The 20,501-nt window shown below is 37.9% G+C and overlaps 1 protein-coding gene across 1 annotated transcript in view; it reads left to right on the forward strand.

Moving 5' to 3' along the window:
* Positions 1-259: 259 nt before the first annotated feature.
* The window catches only part of tenm2a (teneurin transmembrane protein 2a), a 328,161-nt gene continuing 307,919 nt past the window's right edge, over positions 260-20,501 (forward strand). The window contains exons 1-2 of the mRNA XM_088009751.1: positions 260-1,042; positions 9,154-9,287. The gene's annotated coding sequence lies outside the window, so the exon portion shown is untranslated. The remainder of the gene's footprint in view (positions 1,043-9,153; positions 9,288-20,501) is intronic.

Raw genomic sequence — 20,501 nt, forward strand, 5'->3', positions numbered from 1 at the left:
TATTATATATATATATATATATATATATATATATATATATATATATATATATATATATATATATATATATATATATCATATATATATATATATATATATATATATCATATATATATATATATATATAATATATCATATATTTTATGATTTGCTTGACGCAAACAACTTTAGTCTTTGGAAATTAAGCCACTTTCTCTGACTTTTGTTTAAGTAAATACATATAAGTATGAAAATAGCTTTCCTCTGAATGTGTACATATTGCCATATATATGTGTGTGTGTGTGTGTGTGTGTGTGTATTGCAAATTGCATCAACACAGGGAGATGTCAATTGCTCATTAGAGCAATTTTGGAAGCTGATTGCATTTGCCTCAAGTTTCAGACTCAGATTTAAACACTCATGTACATTCTATTGGGGTTTGAATGTGCTGCAATAAACATGGCTGTCAATGTTATATATATAGTATATGAATGTTCCTCCTGGAGAAAAATATTCACAAGCTTCAAGACTGCATATAAAGTACTAAATGCAGCTGCTACTTTGCTCAAAGGCAGAAATAGTATTTAATCCTTGACATGTTTCCCAATTATATGACAGTACCCAAAAAAAAAAAAAAAGGAAAGGATGAAAAAGGATAAAGCTGACAGGTAATAATCTTGAACATCCAAAACAGATATCCACTCCTCCTTCTGTGTCGAAACGGACCCCATGAGACAGACAAATGCCGCACCAGTTGCTCCTCGGAGATAATGAGCCACTGAGTGCTGAGTGAGATGTTTGCGGGGCCAGAGGGCTGGGATTGGACTTGCTTCACTGGCTCTGTATGGAGAGGGCCCGGGCTCGGCTCTAAATTAGTGCGCCCTCTGGATCAATGTGGGCTGTAATTAGCTGCTATTGATCCCAGACAGATCAGCCACTACAGTAGGCCACAGCCAAGCAACCCTCGACGTCCATCAAGCTCCTTCCCCACGGCGCAGCAGTGTAGCCCTGAGATCACTCCGAGAGCAAACAAATAATATCAGCCAAACGCACTCGGCTCCTGGTAAGTGCACTAAACATACGCTTCCACATTTCAGGATTCACTTACATATTCCATTAGCGCACAATGCAGCGGGGCTTCTTTTTTTTTTTTTTTTTTGATTCGCTGTTTTATCTCGCAATCCATTGAAACGTATAGATTCCACACACAAGGCTTTGAAAAATAAAAATGTGTGTGTGGGGGAGGGAATTGGGCCAAATCCCTTGTTCTGAAGGATGCACCATGTATCTTGCTGTCATCAGCTGCCACAACCACACAGACAACAACTGAGGGATGATTTTAATGCAATCTGGCATTTGGAAAAATAAGAGATTCAATCTTCTCCAAAATTATGACAATCAAGACTTTTGTAAATATCTCATCAAAGCGAAGGAAGTGATTTTGCTCTTTTCACTATGCTAATCATCCTGGCACTCATTAGAAATTTGATAGGTGTTTTGTTTTTTTCTCTCCATTCGCTGGGTGGCGTGAAGTTGATTGTCAATAACAAGCCTCCATGTTCAACGGCAACTCGGTCTCTTCAGATTAGCCATTTCACTCGTCTTGGAAATTGTAACAGACATCCTTTCCTCTTTTTTTCCCTCCTTTCCATCTTGACAGAACTTGTAATCACAATAAAACATATAGTTGATCATTAGCATGGGGCCTGCTTGACGGAGATATGATTCTGAATTATTAAAACCCATTAAACAAATGCGATTTAAGCGAAGGCGGAGGATCAAAATTACACTCTTCACATTGTAATTCCTCCTCAAGAGCAGCCGTCTGAAGGCCGTGTCCTTTCGCACCTAATGGACTCAAAATTTCTCCCGCTGTAGGTTAGAATTAATCACACTGGCGCGGTTTTCCCAGAGCGTGATTCAGGGAGCAGCAGTGGCAGGCATTAAAGATTCAAACTTCTCAGTTTTGTTGGGGAGAGTTTATGGACAACATCTTCGGTTTTGCGGGGACACGCCGTCTCGCGGAGCATGTAATTAACAGTGTTGACCTTTTCTTCGCAACATTATCTTTATTTAGAAATGCTACCGAGGAAAGATGAGTCTTCCTGGTAGGCGGCGGAGGGAGATGGGAGGAGACGGGGGGGGGGCGAGCAAAGTCAGGCCCCAGAAGAAAATCAGTGGGAGGGAAATAATGACTGTGAATGTTCTCAATTATCCAGGTCATAAGATATGTAAGAAGGTAAAGTTAAAACAGTCTGTCCAATGGGTTTCATCAGCTTCCGTTTGCAATAATTGCGCCATTTCGGTGTGATGTTTTATTTAAAAGCAATCTCGGGGTCTGAGCAACTCCTTCAGTGTTGACCAGGTATAATTGCCTTTGCCTCTGTCCAGTCCTGGCCTCAAACTTATTGAACTACTAGAATATCCAATTTTGCTCACTCCAAGTGTCCTTTTTTTGTTGCTGCAGTCTGGCTTGGTTAGATTCAATATTGCGGCAATGTTTGCAATTCCAGCCCCAAATGAATCTCCCAGCACAGGCCGATGTCTGAAAAGATGTTTCCAGAGATTGAAGGGAACCCAGGTGGAGGAGTAGTGCAGCAAAGTGAGTGGGAGCAATTTGCACTCTGCCGGTTAAACCAAACCTTTTCTAAAAGAAAAAAGAAAAAAGAAATTTAAATCATCACCAAAGAAAAGGAGGCGATAAAAGGAATTTTCTCAAAATAAAAAAAAACATTAGCGATGTCAAGGCAAGCGAAGCTGTTAGGTGAGGATCGGTTTTCCTTTTTTATTTTCTATTATCAGTCTCGCAGTTGTGCTGATTTTAAAAGTCTTACTTGTTTGGAAGTATATATGCAAATGATGCAGAGTAATTTTCCTTGGATATGCAAGATAGTCCAAGTTCCTGGTCAGAAACTAGCCAAGGTTAACAACCATGAGCTCAATGTACAAAATGGCTGCTGCCATGCATATATAGCATAATGAAAGCTATATATGTATACAAGAGATTTCACATCTATGGGCTGTATCGCCAGTATGTTTAATTTATATGTTTGGTCTCTGCTTCATATTGGCATATTTTGGCTGGCAGAGCCATCATAGACCCTCCCCTTTTTCTCTCTCTATGTATTTTTCACTTTTAGTAAGCACTTGTTTTATTTGGGTAATCTAATTATTTAACCCTATGTATATTACCAATTTAAAAATAAAAATATTTAAATATCACAGTTTTTATTTCCATGATCAGCATAAAGCTTTTAATGTACAGTACATTGCCTTTCATAGTGCGTTATTTGAGATTGAGAGCAACAATGATTATTTTAATACGAGTGCTTCTTTAAATATTTTCTGTTAAATCAATAATCATTCCTGCAACAGATTCCCAAACTACCTTCAAGCCGTCTATGATGACACCAAGTGGCTCACCGACTGCATTTGATATTTAACAGGCTGATAAACGTTAACCAGAACTTCACTTCAGGAGTTGGGCCGGCAGCGTGACACACCTACAACCTTCTAATTTGAAAGCATCATATACGTTTCCTGTGGCTCCATTTGAACCGATTCCCGCTTTTCCCAAGGTGTTCTACCGAATAGCACGTTTCCTCCAGCGACGGCAGGAGGAAACGGGCCCATAGCTCTGATTGTGACAGCAGCCTTGGGATGACACAGCTGTCACTGCGGCTATAGAAATGGCTGTGCTCCGCTTGTTACGATTATAACTGTGGCACATTTGTTTCAACTGTTTTAACACTATACGCGCAGTGGCAGTTTATGCCCGGGGATGGTTTTGCTGACTGAGTTTTAATGTCAGTAATCTCCTATAGCGCGCTGATAACACATCTGTAGTGGAAACACCGCAGGTTCAAATTGTAGCAGTCGTAGCTGCACAGAGTGAGAGGTGTGACACTATAATCTAGGCATAAGCCTGTCAGAAATAAACAGGCTGTGGTGGAGAGCCTTTAAGTTATCTACTGATGTTACAAATACAAACAGAGGGGGCGGGGGGGGAAGACGAAACTCTTGAGCAGAAGCAGTACGGAGTTATCTATACGTTTTTTTATTTTGTTTTTTTGTTTAAGGTTTAATTAATTCCACAAAGGACAGACATAGACTGCAATAAAAAAAATATTATTTTATATAAATTAGTAGGAAGATGAAGCACCCAGAGAGATGGTAAAAATTTGTTTCATAGGAGTATAAAGGTGGACTGTCACAAAGTAATGCAAAACTTATTGCAAGGTCTTTTACTACTGCCAGTGAAAGGGAAAAATTAGTGCCAGAAAATTTATTTGCAGGGACCTTTCTCTTGCTCCAGAGAAACCGCACTTACAGCAAAGGAAAGAGAGAGATAACTTTTTATCTATTTAGTTATTTATTGTGTGTGTCAGTAAAATGACTTTTTTAAAGCCAAGAAATTATTTGTGATACCAACATTTTTTTTTTTTTTTTTTTGTACAGTTTCTCAGCTGGATGAATCATAAGAACCGTAGTTTCTGCTCAGACACCTGCAGACACGGTTTTGAAGTTTTACCACAATTATGGCTGCAAACCTTTTGGGGTATGTCTCTACCAACTCTTCACATCTAGAGAAAATTGTCCATTCATCTTTACAAAATATATCTAACCTAACCACCTTGGATGGGAAGGTGCCACATACCCTCAAATAGCATTTAGCCCTAACCTTGACTGGGTCATTCTGGTACACGAATATCCTTTAAACTGCTTCATTGTGCCTCTGGTTTTCTTGGATGGTTGGTTTGTATTTAGCTCCGTACATCTTTCCATCAGTGCTGACAAGCTTCCTTTTCCCTACTAATGGAATAGATTTCCACTGCCTAGTCCTAACACCGCCATGTTTCACCAAGTGGATAGTGTGTGTCCATGGTGATGTGCAATGTTAGATTATTGACGCAGACAGCGTTTTACATTTAGGCCAAAGGTTATGTCTTGACCAGAAAATCATTTTCTCCATATGACTTTGTAGCTTTTTACAACAATGGTTTTGTTCTTGCAACTCTTCCCAAAAAATCTCATTTGTGGAGTGTTAGACTTATAGTTGTTTTGTCAAAAAAAAAAATCCAGTCTTTCCAGTTTCAGACAATGGATACAAAAATTCTCCGTCAGACGTTCAGTTCTTTGGATGTTGTTTTTTTTAACTTGCCCTGTTGTAAACCTCCCAGCAGTTTCCTGCATTTCTTGGTCTTTAAGATGCTGCTTGTCCTTCAATGTTCTCCAACAAGCCTCCGAGGCCTTCGCAGAACTATTGTGTTCATCGTGAGATTAAATTACACAGGTAAACTGCTGCGTGACCTCTGAAGGCATTCAGTTGCACAGGATTGTATTTAGTGGCATTATAGCTAATTAAGTTAAACACAAATGCACACCACCCTGTATTTTTGATTCATTCATTCATTAATTGTGTTGGTCTTTTGCAACAAGTCCTGCCTAAAAATACACTAAGGTTTGCGAATGTGAAAACATTCAAGAGGTATGGATACTTTTGCAAAACACTACATAAGGAATTTGCTCCTTTCCTATTTGGTGAGGGGGGGGGGAAACATATTACTGTCATTCAAATGGCTCTGCCTGGATGACTGTGTTGAGTGTGTTTGAGATTCTGACTGTGATGCATCCTGCAGTGTCCGCTTGAGTCAGTGCTCAGACTCAGAGATGTGTCAGTGGCTCCGATGCGGCTTGTCAGGCATGCTGCAGCTTCCGGCCAGCCTGGTCCAGCCAGCCACAACTCTCCCCGCACTCCTGGGACCGTCCACAGACAGCCATCACCATCCTGGTCTCTCTCTGTCTCTCATCCTCTCATCACCCATCTCCTTGTCCCTCAATCCACACCACTGGAGTGTGAACATCAGGATTAGGTAAATGACAGGAGGAATCCAAAGTTGACTAGGCAAATATCCTTTGGGTCTGTCTTCAATTTTGATATGTGGACTTTAGGAAGACAGCCCCGTCTCAACATCCCCCTACCCGTCTCCATTATTCTGTTCTGGTCCTTCATTCTGAGGAAGAAGTTTGTTAGTGCTCAGAATTTGCATTAGTTGAATCAATTTCAATCAATTTCACCATCAACTGCATCAGCAAACTGACGGTTTTTCTTGCAGCATGAGGCCAATCAGGACGATTCACCACATGGAGAGACCAGGAAATGGAAACATGCTAGACTGACTCGTCTCAAAATGTCATTACCACCTAAGGATAAAAAACGAAGAGAAACTTCAGTGCGTTACCGCGATTCTCTGGCGTATACAATGTACTTAAAAAAAAAAACAAAGAGCGTCGCTTTCCTTCAAATTTAGAGCATTTTGTTTTCTCCAGGTGCCAATCAGTTGACTGTGTTGAACTGTCTAGTTTCTGTAACTCACTGAATCCTGAAAGATGAAGCTGAAAGCCGGTGAGGCTTTTTTCATTAACATTCAACATTGGCTACTTATAGTTTCATTTATGAAAATCAATATAGCTATAATCACGTGGAAAAACTTAGGATCTCCTATTATTATTTTTATGATGCAATAGTCACATATCTAAATTTGTATTTAACAAAAACTACTTTATTAGATTGATTATAAAATATCTTAATAGTAAAATGTGGCTAATGTTACTCCCTTTGGCTTAAACAACTTTGCAGCATTCTCCACTTTCAGCTGTTAGACATTTCAGGTGTGCTTTGCATGGAAAGCCTATGTCGTCAAAAAAGGACGAGAATCCAGGCTTTGACTATGCCCAGGATTTTCCATTTCATAATTGCCAGCCGGTCTTTGGTAAATTCTTAGTTATAGTGGTATTATAGTAATAGGATCTCAGGATCTGCTCCAGCAGCTCACCTTCCTTCTGGAGCAGATAATCTCTAAACCATTAACTTTTAGCTCTGTGCTAAATTCAGTTTAAAACTCATCCGTCTAAAGATCAGTTTTCCAGTAGTCCTGGTCTCCATCTACATTAACTTAGGTAAATTCCACTTTTGCCTTTATGTGTTTATAAGAGAGCAAAGGTTTCGTCCTGACACACATCTCCCAACAAAACTAAACATTTGCATTCCCCTTCTCACTTATACCTGCTGCTACTCTCATCAACAACAGGAAGAGCTTTTGCTGTTGGTCCCGTTGTGACATTACAGGGTTTTTGAAAAGTTTTTTTTTTTTTTTTTTAATATATCACTTTATGCTCTGCAAATCTCCCTGCTATTTTCCTTTTAGTTGTCCTTGTTTTGTTTTGTTTTTTCTTTTTCTTTGTTGTGAAGTATTCTGCTCATTTGCACCACCATCAAGATCAACAATGAAAAATAATATGATGAAATAAGATTTTTTTTTTAATGCACCATTTTCAGTTTGGAAACAGGTTGACGGCACTTTGATAGTTTTAAAGCCATTGTAAGTGCATTGTATTTATCTGGAAGAGAATAAAGAAAAAATAAATAAATAAAGCAAATCTTTGCAGATTTCTCGATCAGTCTTCAAGTTGACAAAGGTTTTTGTTCTCCTCATATGCCATCCCACTGAACTCTTTCTACACTGCTGTATTTTCTGCTAATTTTGTCAGCTTCATATAACACCTCTGCCCTTTGAAAGTGTTTTTTTGTTTTCAGTTTTTTTATTTGTTTTTTTTTTATATATATATTTAGCATATATTTAAAACTGATACTGAATATCGACATGTCCAGATATATATTTAGACAAGCCACACTTTTAGAAAGCATCCTGATTTCGTGGTGACTGTGTCTTTGTAAAAATAAATGAAAATATAAGTAAATAAGTAAATAAATAAATTAAATAAAAATAAAATGTTCTCTAAATTATCATATTATATAATGTCAAATGTAGTTCATAGTTAATTTACTGCATTATACCTGGATTTTATTGAATGACTCCTTTTGACAGTCATATTTAGAAATCTCGCTTAAATTAATCCCGGGTATTCTTTAAAATTACATTTAATTTTGCATCATCAACTGTTTTTTTTTTCACATTTTAGGGTTACAATGAGAAAGAGGGAGGGAGAGATAAAAGGGTTATGAAGATCTACACAAAAAACAAATATTCCAATGCAAAACATTCTTGCAAACAGTAACTGAAATGGTTGTTTTGCAATAGAACTGTCATCACCACAAACTACTTTTCTTTTGTTTTCTGTATTTTTTTTCCCAAAGAATATGACATTTGAGTCTCCCTCACTATGCTTTGCAATTTAGACTGACTGAGATACCAATAATGTAAAGTAAGACAGAACTGTGTTTATGTTTTTGTTTTTTTTAATCAATCATCACAATAGGCATAAAGGATGAAACCCTCACCTAACATTGTGCTGCATCCGCCCTCTGCTCAGTCTATGCGTTTCATTCACGAAGCATGAAGGTAGTGCTGATGTACTGGTGCAAACACGTTCAGAAGGTGTGAGCAATTTGCTCTGGCAATCCAGAAGTGACCTCTGCCACAAACACTTCAGTCATAACGGTGACAGGGAGAGAAAAAAAAATACCGTTTCCTCACAACCGGCTGCACAGGAACACCGAGGAAGTCTCATTTTTATCCGGGAGTATACACATTTGGGATGTTTTTTCTAAACCAATTAGTAGCGATCTACAGTAAGTCTGTTGATTTCCTGGGTTTAATATGGAGGTGTAGATGGTGTGTAGATTGTTCACATGCACCCAGTCAATACCAGTCAAACACCAATCTGACACCTGTAAGGGCCACTGTCCAGATGTGCATATTTTCATTACAGAATGAGAAACAAAGGCGTTTTATATTTCTGAAGCTGAAATGTGGGTCAGTGTGCTCTTTGCATTAGCCGGGTAACCAGATCTAAATCAAGGAGAACAACTATAGGATTTGTCTGGGTGGAGTATTTGAGCATGAACGTGCAGCTGATAAATCTCCTGACTGCATGTGATGCAATAATGATGACATTTCAATAGAGTATTTCCTCGTGGAGTTCCAAAGCACAGAGCAGCGCCTCCGGAGCAAAAGAAAGGCCTCATCCATCAACTACGTTGGTGGTACTGTTAAACCACACGGCAACATGGGTGTGGAGTGTATTTATTCATATATATATACACACACACACATATGTTCCTTTGTTACAAGATGGTTTCATTGAATACTGACTAAGTTATTGTAGCACGTCGATTTGTTTTGATCTTAATTCAAAGCCGTTCCATTTCAGCTCCTGGATCCCACTGTACTTGGCTCCGTCCGTCTTCACATCAACTCTGACCAGCTGCTGTCTTGAAGAAAAGCATTCTCACAGTGTAAGGCTGTGGTGGACCGAAAGAAAGTCAAGGAATCAAAAGCAACACGGTGAGTTTTTAAATCTTAGAGGTTAATATGCTCAGGGTGTTGTGCGACATTAGTTTTCTGCCACATGTTAACGTTTTTAGTTTGGCCAAAAACCTAGAAATTGTCTACAGATGGAATAATAAGCTTCATCTAACTCTCCTAGAGTTCTTGATTAACCAGATTTAAATCCACGGCGCGTTTTGAATGCAGCACTTTAGCGCCAATGTGCCGCTGTCATATTTGCTGACGTCACGCGGCGCAAGAGTGCTGAAATCTCGACGGAATATGTTGTTCATCTTGAGAAATTTCATACCATAAAGAGTAATGCCTCAAGAGAAAAGAGAGTAATAAGTTGATACTTCTGATAACGCACATGATGATATTCATATGAATGCGTATGATTTTTATTTTTTATTTTTTTGTGAATACCTCCTCCTCTTTCCCCAAAAACAAAACAAAATAAAAAAATATCTTGTATGTTAAACATCTGTCTCTTTATCACAAGATGGCATCACTACTGATGTGTAATGTAATTAAGATCTAAAGAATACTCTGGCAATTACCTGTCTAATGGGCCGTTTATCAGCTCTCGTTCTCCAAGCTGTCTGTTTTTTTTTTTCTTTTCTTTTTTTTTTGCTGGCTGGCTCATCGAGAGCCAAGCAGATGTATATGAAATTGCTCCCAGTGTACAACAGAGAGAAGATCGCTCAGTGAGACAGATCCTCCAGCCTGACGACTGCGGGTCCCTCCATCCCCGTCGCTTGGACTCGCTATCAAAGCTGGGAGAAGAGAAAGATCAGACATTTCTGAAGTAGAAATTGATTAGTTCACAGAGCAAAAAAAAAAGCAGGCCAGGCCACTGCCTATTTCTGTCACTCTGGCATCAATGGTAAATCGAGGGCACCCTAAGCAGCAGGAGCATCGCCTGGAACATGAAACAATCCATATTCAGTTATGCAGTGGTGTGGGCGGTAGGTTACCTTTTTTCCATCACCGGTGACACCTGAAAGACACCCTGCAGTGTTGCACTGACAACACTTATGAACCCGGTTGCCTCCCTGTGTGGCAAAGTCAGGGTTGAGCGACATCGTGTCTTGTTGTCTTTTTTGCTCCAGTGGGTGGTGCGGACTGATTGTGCCACAGCGGGACGTACCTATATATATGCGCAATGTGCATTTGTGTGTGAAGATAGGGAGGTTCGCCACATTGAACTGTAGAGCTGTGGAGTTTGAGGGAAACAAAGTTTGACAGTGATATTAGAAACGGCAAAGGACTGGAGGAGTAAAGCGTTTATGCTGCCTCCTGTTGATTTGGTCTTCTGTAGGCACTGGAATGCTCAGCGTCGCTGAAATAATGCCTGTTCAAAGGGTAAGAAACGGTTCTGTCGACAGTTTTTCACATTTCGTCAGACTATGGAATAATGGTCAGGTTTTATTAGCCATGTTGGTTTTTTTTTTTTTTTGTTGTATTTTTTCAGAAACGTAGTTAGACAGTCATTAAATTTTTAAAAACCACACAAGGGCTTTCGATGAAAGAATAACTTGGATTCTGTTCTTGATGGAAATTGGCTAAAAAAAAAGACTAAACGAAAAGATAGAATACATTGTACCCAAAGAAAATGGGAAACTGGATTCTTTCTTTTAATAAGGAAAACATGAGAGACCCGTTTTAATGTTTTGCATCTACAATGGGTTACAAAACCAGCCTATTTTCTTTTCTATTTTATTAAAATGTTGCATATCTCGCTTACACCTTCAAAAGTAAGGCTAAAAAGTTATTATTATTATTATTATTATTATTATTATTATTATTATTATTATTATTATTGTTGTTGTTGTTGTTGTTGTTGAGACCAGACCATTGTTATTCAAACCTAGAACCCAAATTTTTCCATTGGCCATCAAATTAAGTTTTCAAATGACCTTAATTTGAACTTTAACTTCAAACAAAGTTTTCTTTTCCCTTCACTGTAATGCAACGCTTTATTTTGACGTCAACACGAAATATCCCAGTGAGATAAACTAAAGTTGATCTTGTTCAAGGACTAGGAGTACTTCTGCGAGGCCTGTAAGTGACCCTGGCCTTAAACCTGATTCAAAATCCTAAATCCAGTCTAGGCTAGACGGGAATTTTTATTTGCAGAGTTCCCCAGTGTGCTGTATAAACTCTGCAGCAAATCCACAAGAAGTATATGGTGTATATCACAAAAGAAAAGTGATTTCCTAATGGAGACAGTAAAGTTGTGAAATGGTCATATTTTAACTTGAAAAGCACTAAAAAGGGAACAATTGAAAGTATTATCCACAAATAACAGTGAAACGAGAACAGTAAAGCAGACTGGTAGTTGCTAAAAAGAGCAGCTAGACATTTTTTGGTAACACTTTATTTGAAGGGGGTTAATAAGACTGTCGTGACACTTTCATAAACATGACATAACACCTGTCATGAACATGAATAAGCCTTCATGAATATTTACGACTGTTGTCATAAAGCCTCATTCGGTAAATTATGACACTTTTAATACAAAGTTGACATTATTCAAAATGTCTTTGTTATGACAACTTGACATTAACCAAGAAACCATTACTGATATAAATTTGTTATAAAAGTATTACTGATTGCACTTTAAAAATTAGGTAACTTTATGTTATTAAAGGTAAAGTTTAAACAGTAATGATTTCTTGGTTAATGTCAAGTTGTCATAGCAAAGACATTTTGAATAATGTCATTATTTACTGAATGACACTTTATGACAACAGTCATAAATATTCATGAAGGCTTATTGATGTTCATGACAGGAGTTATACCATGTTAATGACAGTGTCATGACAGTCTTATTCACCCCCCTTCAAATAAAGTGTTACCCATTTCTTTTCCCCCACTCTTGGCTTAGCTTCTATCTTTTAGCTGGAAATCCAGCAACATTGCTGTAGCAAAAACAACATCTGTTTTATATTTCACTTGAGGGGAGATTATGGCCTAAAATCACTTAAACCTCCAGGAAATGATGTTTGTACATGAAGTGGACCTGTGTCTTAGCATCTACACCCACCAAGAGAGAGATTCTTTCATAACTAATAATTGAATTTCTCTAAATGAAAGAGGCTATTGGTGAGATTTAATAACAACCGTGTTCTAAGTAGGCCTTTAATTCACAGCCCTCGTTACCTCAGAAGGCGAACGCAAACATTAACACATTTCCACTTTAAAAGCATTTTGACACGTTTGGTTAGGTAACTTTCTGAATAAAACATGGCTTTGTGTCGAAGATAATTTAAATGAAAAGCTAATGTTTATTCAAACGGCTGCGCAACCATAAGAATGAGCCTGTATTTTACAGCGATAAATAATGCATCATTTAAAAATTGCGTCAGAGATCCTTCTCCGCAACGCGTTTGACGGAAACCTGCCGCCGCTGCAGCTCACTTTCACATGAGACAGGTTCTCAGTGGGACTTTTTTTTTTCTCTTTTCTTTCTTTCTTGCATGTTTTTTTCATTTGTTGAATTACTGACCAAGCAGATCAAAGGTTTGTAATGTTTCACCTAACCGCTTCTGGTTATGAATAATTACATTTTTAGGTCACAACTTAAACAGAAGATTACTCTAATCAGTCCTGTCTATACGTAGGAGAAGTTGTTTAATAATTCATAGCCTGTCAACAGTTACTGAATTAAAAAGTTAAACAAGTACCTCCCGTCATACTGTCGAGATCATCATGTTAACAGGGCAAAGGACTTTATTTATTCTTATTAATTAATGCTTTATGAATGGCTAATATACAACAAATATACATCTTTTTAAAAATGCAGAAGAAAGTTGTCATGTACCACATAGAAATGTCCTAAACATGAGAGCCGATTTCTGTTTCGACTGTAATTAAACGTCCTTGATGAAACTGTAGCAACATAATCTAACACGGTGGATATGAAACTTTTTATGTAAAGTAACACTATTTAAAAAAATACAGTTGTCCAAGTTTGATATCCAACATCTTAAAAACAACAAAAAGAAACATTCATATCCTCTGGCATTGTTGGATAAAGGATGCAATGTGATTATTCTTTCAATTCTTTTGTTGCTGATTGTTTTATTTATTTTCTTAAGCTTTTAGATTGAAATTATGATTAGGAATGTTGGCCGTTAAAGCTCAGAATGGATGCCTTACTCATAAACATCAACAATTAAACATTTTTTCTAATTTATTTGAAAGATTTATATAGTTAAATCTCTTGACAAAATATATAAAATATTATTTAGCAAGGTTGCAGTTAAAATACAAATATTATTAGCATGTATTGCTAATAGTGGTTAGCTTGGTCACTGACTACAGTCACATTTAGTCAATTAGAATATGTGTTCTTGTTTGTCAGAAAATAACTTTTAAGCAATTTATTAAACATACTTCCCACGAAAGCCACAATTTTGTGTTAAAAATGCTGATTTTATCTGTCTGGTGTAATTTTCTAATCTTAAATATCTTGTTTCCATTCAGAGGAAAATCGGCTCTCGATTTTACTTCAGTGTCTTCCTGGCACAAGTAGATATATTCCAGGTGAATTGAGCGACACTTTTTTTTTTTTTTTTTCCAGAAGTACGACCGGCAGATGCAATGAGATGCAATGTGATGATCTGAAGGACCTTTTAATGTGTTTAGCTACTTTAAGATTAAATACTTCAGTTTTGATTGAGCTAAAGAAGATGTTTTTCATCAAGATGCAAATCCTCCTAGGGGTTTAGAGAGAGGGTTCCTACTGTTTCCATCACAGCCAGGCCTTTGGACTGTAGCTCAGCTGAAAGTCCCTCTGCTCTCTCTGCCTCATCATGGCAATGATGATGCTCGTTATAGTAAACCTCCACCCTCATGTCTTGCTGGGCGAATATTAGTGATCAGCTGTAGTTTTCAACTTTGGCTGCCGAGTCAGCATTCAGATTTAATCGCTAACTTCCAACTGTTCATATGCTCACACACACACACACCAGGCTCGTCTCCACAACTACTCTTATGAGTCGGATCTTAGCTTTTTAAGTAAGGCTCAGTCAGCCGCTGCTTGAGCAGCTATTGCGCAATCGTGCTGCCACATATGTGTAAATAACAATTTTTATGTTCTTTTTCTTTTGACTCATTCTTAAGGAGATAAAACAGTCTCATAATTCAAAAGTGCACAGAATGAGGTTGTCAACAAGTCTAACAGAGCTAGCCAAAACACGTGCACTGGCGTTCACAGTGTCTGCACAAGCGCGCAAGATGCATAGAGTCATCAAGTCATCATGCAGAATGTTTTTCGGATGAATTAGAGGTGAGACTGAGAGCCAACAACAGCGTCTGACCTCACAAATGTGCTTCTGGAAGAATGGTCGAAACATCTATGAACACAACTTGTGGAAAAGGATTGAAGCTTTCATACTTACGTTATATGAAACCTTATGGATTAAGATGTCACTCAATTTTAACCTTCTCAGGCAGGAAAGGGGAATATTTTTGGCGATACAGCGCATATGTGTGATTGTAGGGTTGGGACTGGTGGAGCAATGTTGCATTGTTGCATGAACATTATTAAGGTTCACAAGTGTGTCTGAGGCAGCTGTACATTTGCTTCAGTGTATGTGTGTGTGTGTGTGTGTGTGTGTGTGTGTGTGTGTGTGTGTGTGTGTGTGTGTGTGTGTGTGTGTGTGTGTGTGTGTGTGTGTGTGTGTGTGTGTGTGTGTGTGTGTGTGCGTGTGTGTGTGTGTGCGTGTGTGTGTGTGTGTCGGTGTGGGCTAGAGCCCAGAAAACCCCACTTTGTTCGTATAGATTCATCAGTGGGTGGTGGTTCATTAATTCAATTGCCCTCTGTGGTGCATCATATTAGTGGTTGTCAGATTATAGCTCTTAATTGATTGATTCATTTTTATTAGTCGTGTAATGAAATTACCTATTGACAAGCCATGCAGACTGGTTCTGATCAATACATACTGGTGGTGGGTAGGATTTCAGCAAACAGCTGGCTTTTTTTGGCTGCAGTCTCCCCCCCCCATCCCCCTGCCCCCTTTATTTTCAAATATAGGCTGTAGACATGCACAGATTAATTTGAGAAGATAATTTTTCACAGCAATAATAATGTGTTTATCAAGAAATGCATCGTTATTTGTCCAGTAACAAATACATTTTCCTTGTTTAAAAATTCTGATTGTCGTCTATTGAATAAGTTGTCTGAAGAACACAATTTTGGGTGATCAATAAAACACCAGTTGATGTAAATAAATTAAACGGTGGTATATCACTCCGCAACCTTTTTTTTTTTCTAAATAACATTGTGAAGTCTATTATTTTAGAATTTCACATTTTGTAATAAGCTGCATTCATTCTGTTTCTGGTGCATAATTAAAGCTAACACTTCATTAAAACACCTTCAGACTTTATTTCTGCTTTCAGTCTTTTTTGTGTTTGCGCCTGCCATCAGTTGTTGTGCATCTGATAAACCAGAAGTCAAACACAGCTGTTGATTTTCTTGACTATCCTCGTTTACACCTCTAACTGGAGCTATAGTTTGCAGAGAGGCTGCAAAGGAACAAACTGATCTAATTTCACAAGTCTCTCAGGACATAAAGACAATCTATTTGGAAAACAGCAGGGTAAAGACAGTCATCAATAAATGTGGGACAACAAGGATGTTATGAAAAATTGCACATTTCTGCAGAATTATTATTTAAAAGCAAGAGCTGTCAGGGAGTAACTCCAGGAAGTTTCTGCAAAGTACTGCTTTTGGTTAAAATGTGTCCACCGTTTCTTATTTCCAGCACATCTTCAGACTAAAGAGTGGAATTGTTCAAATAAAACATCCTGGGCTGGCTAAAATGTCCCCAAAACCTAAAAGCCAAAAGGACATCACACCTACAAGGAAAGATGGTGATGAGGGTTACTTAGGTTACTTTCTTAAGGTGGAAATTGAAGTATTTTTTTTGTCAAGGTAGCTGAAATTATGGGCTGTTCCAAATGCAAGACCAAAAACCTTGCATTTGGTTTTCCGCTTTAGTCAAAAGCTAAAGCGGAGAAACCTTAAATTTTTTTAACAATATAATCACTATGAGGAAAAAAAAAACTTCATTTTTAAATGGGCTGGTCATATTTCAGAACTCTGTGTGCAGAACGTAGAATTTTGATTTCTTTAATTCTAAATAAATCATACTTTAACCAGCATTTCATCAGGAGCGTCTCCCCTGAATTGCGCTAGAAATGATTTTATGAAATCCTACCGAGTGATTTACCCATCAGTTGCATGTATTAAATATCACTACGAAATACAGATTTATTACAAATCTGTTTTTTTTTTCACCCCCCACCATACCTGGAAAATAAAATGTCATCTGCCTCGGGGTAGGCATCTCATATAGACTAAACATCATGTTCTCACATCCCACCTTTAAAGTCAGAGGATGCAGTTTTATTCCATGACCATCTAACCTCCATGCTGTTTTCCTAATTGAGAGCAGCATGTAGCTGCTTGCACAAACACTCGCGCATGTTGTATTTTAAGCAGCCTCTATGTTAATTTAAGCAGAATCTCCCCTCTTGTCGCTCTCTGGTTTACTTCTATCTACGCTGTCTTACTTTGCTGCGGGCGTCTGCTAATAGGAACCTTGCCTGAGGCTCTTCACCTCACACACAGAATATCACCGGGGCATGATATGCACAACAAAACTGACCTTTTTCATTAGCTTCGCTCTCCTCTTTACAAGAACGCGCGAGAAGAATAGTGGTGGGTGTTTCTTGTATCTTGTCATGATGAAAACAAATTGGTTAATAATAATAAGGAATGGGGGTGATGCTGTGTTCTCTCCTGTAGGCCATGGACAGGACATTATCAGCACCAGCATGCAAGTGTTTTTTTTTTTTTTTTTAGTTTTTTTGTTTTTATGCTGCAGTCTGACCTGGTTGCAAAATCGATTGCAGACACAAATTATGAGCACCACTCGAGAGAGCAGTCGGCTTTCTAGTACGTGTTGCAGGGGATTGCTTGTGTCAGTTCCTCAGCAGCGTCATGTAGTTTAGGTTTAGAATGGTGACAGCACATGAGGAGAAAGCAGCCCAGCAAGAAACATTGGCTATGAGGACCTTGTTTAATGTGCTTGACACTCTCCGTGCGGGGGAACTTGCTTTTCTCTTTGTGGCAGAACTGATCTCCACCACCCATAGCTCAGTGTTTCTTCTCGTTCAGGCTCTACTCCATCAGCAGGCATTTGTGGAGCATTTCACCCCCCCGACCCCCCACTCCCCTCCGCCACCACATCTCTGTTTTTCTTCTCGACTTGAACTCTTTACACTTCGCTAGAATTTTGTTTGTCTCCAATGTCCCTATTTTAATATTTCTAAAATTTGTTTATTTTTATCCTTCGTAGCTTAAATGCTATTGAATGACTTTATCAATTTATTCTTTGAATTGTCTTTATGAAAGTGTCAAACAAAAGTATTTGTACTATTTTTCCATTTTGTGAGGGAAATAGGTCAGCAACTAACCTACCAACACATGTCTGTCCATTTTTTTTATTTATTTATGTATTTCACCTTTATTTATACAAATAGTCTCAGTCACAAGTTGAACACTGAAGAACAACTATGCTGATGAAAACTAGTTATAGGTAAATGAAAACACAAAGTATAAAAATGGGAACCCCAACATTATGTTTCTTTTTCCATTTTTAATTTCTCATTGTAATAAGTTCTTTAGTGTTATTTCAGTTATTTGGTGCGATTTCACATACAACCGCTAGGGGCGCCTATCACATTGGTGGCGTAGAGAAGGCTGGGCACACAGAAGAAGAATAAACCTTCCTGTTAGATGCTAAAGGAAGCGCTTCGTGTGTCTCGTCTTTTCTATATCGCAGGTCAGTAAAAATGTATTTTGATACGTTTTGGACCAAACTTAAAACTATTTGAGAATCTTAATCGACAGACACTCTCCATCCAATCTTTGGATTGCTATTTTGCAAAGAATTGAAAGTAATTCAGTCAGAAAAGCTGATAGAAACATTCACATCTGTAACTGTAGGAAAAGGTGATGCACTACTAAGAATACATGCCACGACCTTGAGATTATTTTTAAAGATTTTGAAAGCCATGTATCATTTTCATTCCACTTCCTAATTATGTCCCACTTTGTGTTGGTCTGTTGTATAACATTAAAATAAGACAAATTATTATCTCTAGTTGTAATATGACAAAATGGGAACAAGCTTGAGAGTTATGAATACTTTTGCAATGCGCTATTTTTCTGTTCTGAAAAACATACAACCCATACTTAATGCTAAGAAGAAATACAAAAACTCAATATTTATTTGTCCCACAGGAAGCGAGTTAAAGCTGGAAGTTGATGTTGGAGTAATCCACCCGCATGGTTACAGAATACATTAGCGTGTAGTTTGTCATGGGAATAACTGGCCTGTTTATGCATTTGCTGGTATGCATATAGACTGGATTTGCACGCGATTGGCTATATGGTCCACCATACACACTGACAGCCAGTGTCTGGAGGAAAGGGAAGTTTGATAGCAGACTTGGAGCTGGAAGCAAGTGCATTTATTTTTCAGTGTTTTTTATTCATCCCTGTTTAGCATTGCATCACTCCTGTTTGTGTCCATGTCCTCCAGAATGAGAGAGGGAGAGAGAGACACGACTACCTTGGAGCCCAGAGCCATGATGCGGAGCTTTGCATGCCTGCTTACATCTCTCCCTATCCCCTCAACCAGCCATGGCAGCTGTGTCTGCAAAGAAAATGCCATGTGAGCCTGCATTCTGAGATGTAAAGACTTTTAGCTTTAAGCTGTTAGCTACGTCAAGGCCTGGGCCTAATTGTTTCAGTCAGGCTTCTGAAAAGATCACCTACTTTGGGATTTTTTTTTTTTTTTTGAGAGTTCATTATTTTATTTCGTTGAGTGTACTCTTGATCCAAATCACAATGTTCCAAATGAGAGCAGCGTGAGGATCCATGCCATTTTGCCATTCGAAACCAATTTCTTCAAGTGTTGGACAAGGTAGTACATTTCACAAAAGACATTTTATCCATCTAACAAGTAATCTGAGAAATACTCGAATCACTCTTTTTTTTTTCCTCTCTCTCTCAGCGAAGCACCACTCCTGCTTGTATGTCTTCAGCCATGCCGTCTTATCAACGGCTTAATTTCAAAGGGGGGAAGCAATTAAAATTGTAATAACTCATTTTATTAAAAGATGATTGAATCTCGCTAATACTTGTGCTCCGATTAAAAAGAAAACAATATCGCAAGTAATGTGGTTTCAAAGTTTTCCCGCACAATCGTCAAATGCTCCATCGTCAGCTGCATGTAAAGAGGAGGTGTACAATTTAAACCAGATGTTTGCATGCAAATATTATCATAGCCTTTTTATTTCCACTCACTCAGATTGGACCTTTCTGGTTTTATATCAGCTAGAATGACTAAAGTTTTCTTCTATGCCTGACTATTCTATATTCACCCTGATCATACGCATGATTGTAACAAACTGATAGCTGATGCAGATTGATGAGTTTTATCTTTGTCTCATCTGAAAATTGAATGCTTGTCTGGAACTCTTTTGGTTTGTTCTTACAGAAATATGCAGCTTAGAATATTACAAATATACCAGTTAGTGGTCATAATAGAAATTAATATTAATACCGATTTCAGCACTACTTGCCTTTAGTATTCACCATAGTGTTTCCTACCGTGTCATTTCTTTTAGCTTTAGCTTAGCAACTAGCTAACAGAGTTAGAAGGAAAACAGAATTATTTATTCTCAGCAATAGTTTTTTATGTAATCATTCCACCCTAAAACAAGAAGTATTCAAATGGAGGATTAAAAGTATAAACTTCGTAATCCTTTGCAACCTTTCTAACATGTAAGTGTCTGTAGAACTATATATTTATTAGTGTTTCCTTTTGTTTTTGACTGATCATCAAATATGTTTGTCATGTCTGAGTCTATCCCTCATCTTATTGCTGTCTTTTCTTGTCTCATCAGCTAAAAAGTCCAAAAGGTGCATAAAATCTTAGTAAAATGTAGCTTGTAAGCATTTATTTTCATCCACAATGTGCTGGGATTTTTTTATTTATTTTTATTTTTTATTTTTTTTAGATTTAGCTATAAATTCATAGTGACTAGATAAGATCATTTTGGTATTTTAGCTACTGATCATCATGACTTAGCTAATGTATTGTCACTGTAAACGCTTTACTTTTTGTACCTTTTACCTTGAAATCT

This window comes from Poecilia mexicana, unplaced genomic scaffold, assembly GCF_051168715.1.
Source record: "Poecilia mexicana isolate PSO_F unplaced genomic scaffold, ASM5116871v1 scaffold_10, whole genome shotgun sequence".
NCBI lineage: Eukaryota > Metazoa > Chordata > Actinopteri > Cyprinodontiformes > Poeciliidae > Poecilia > Poecilia mexicana.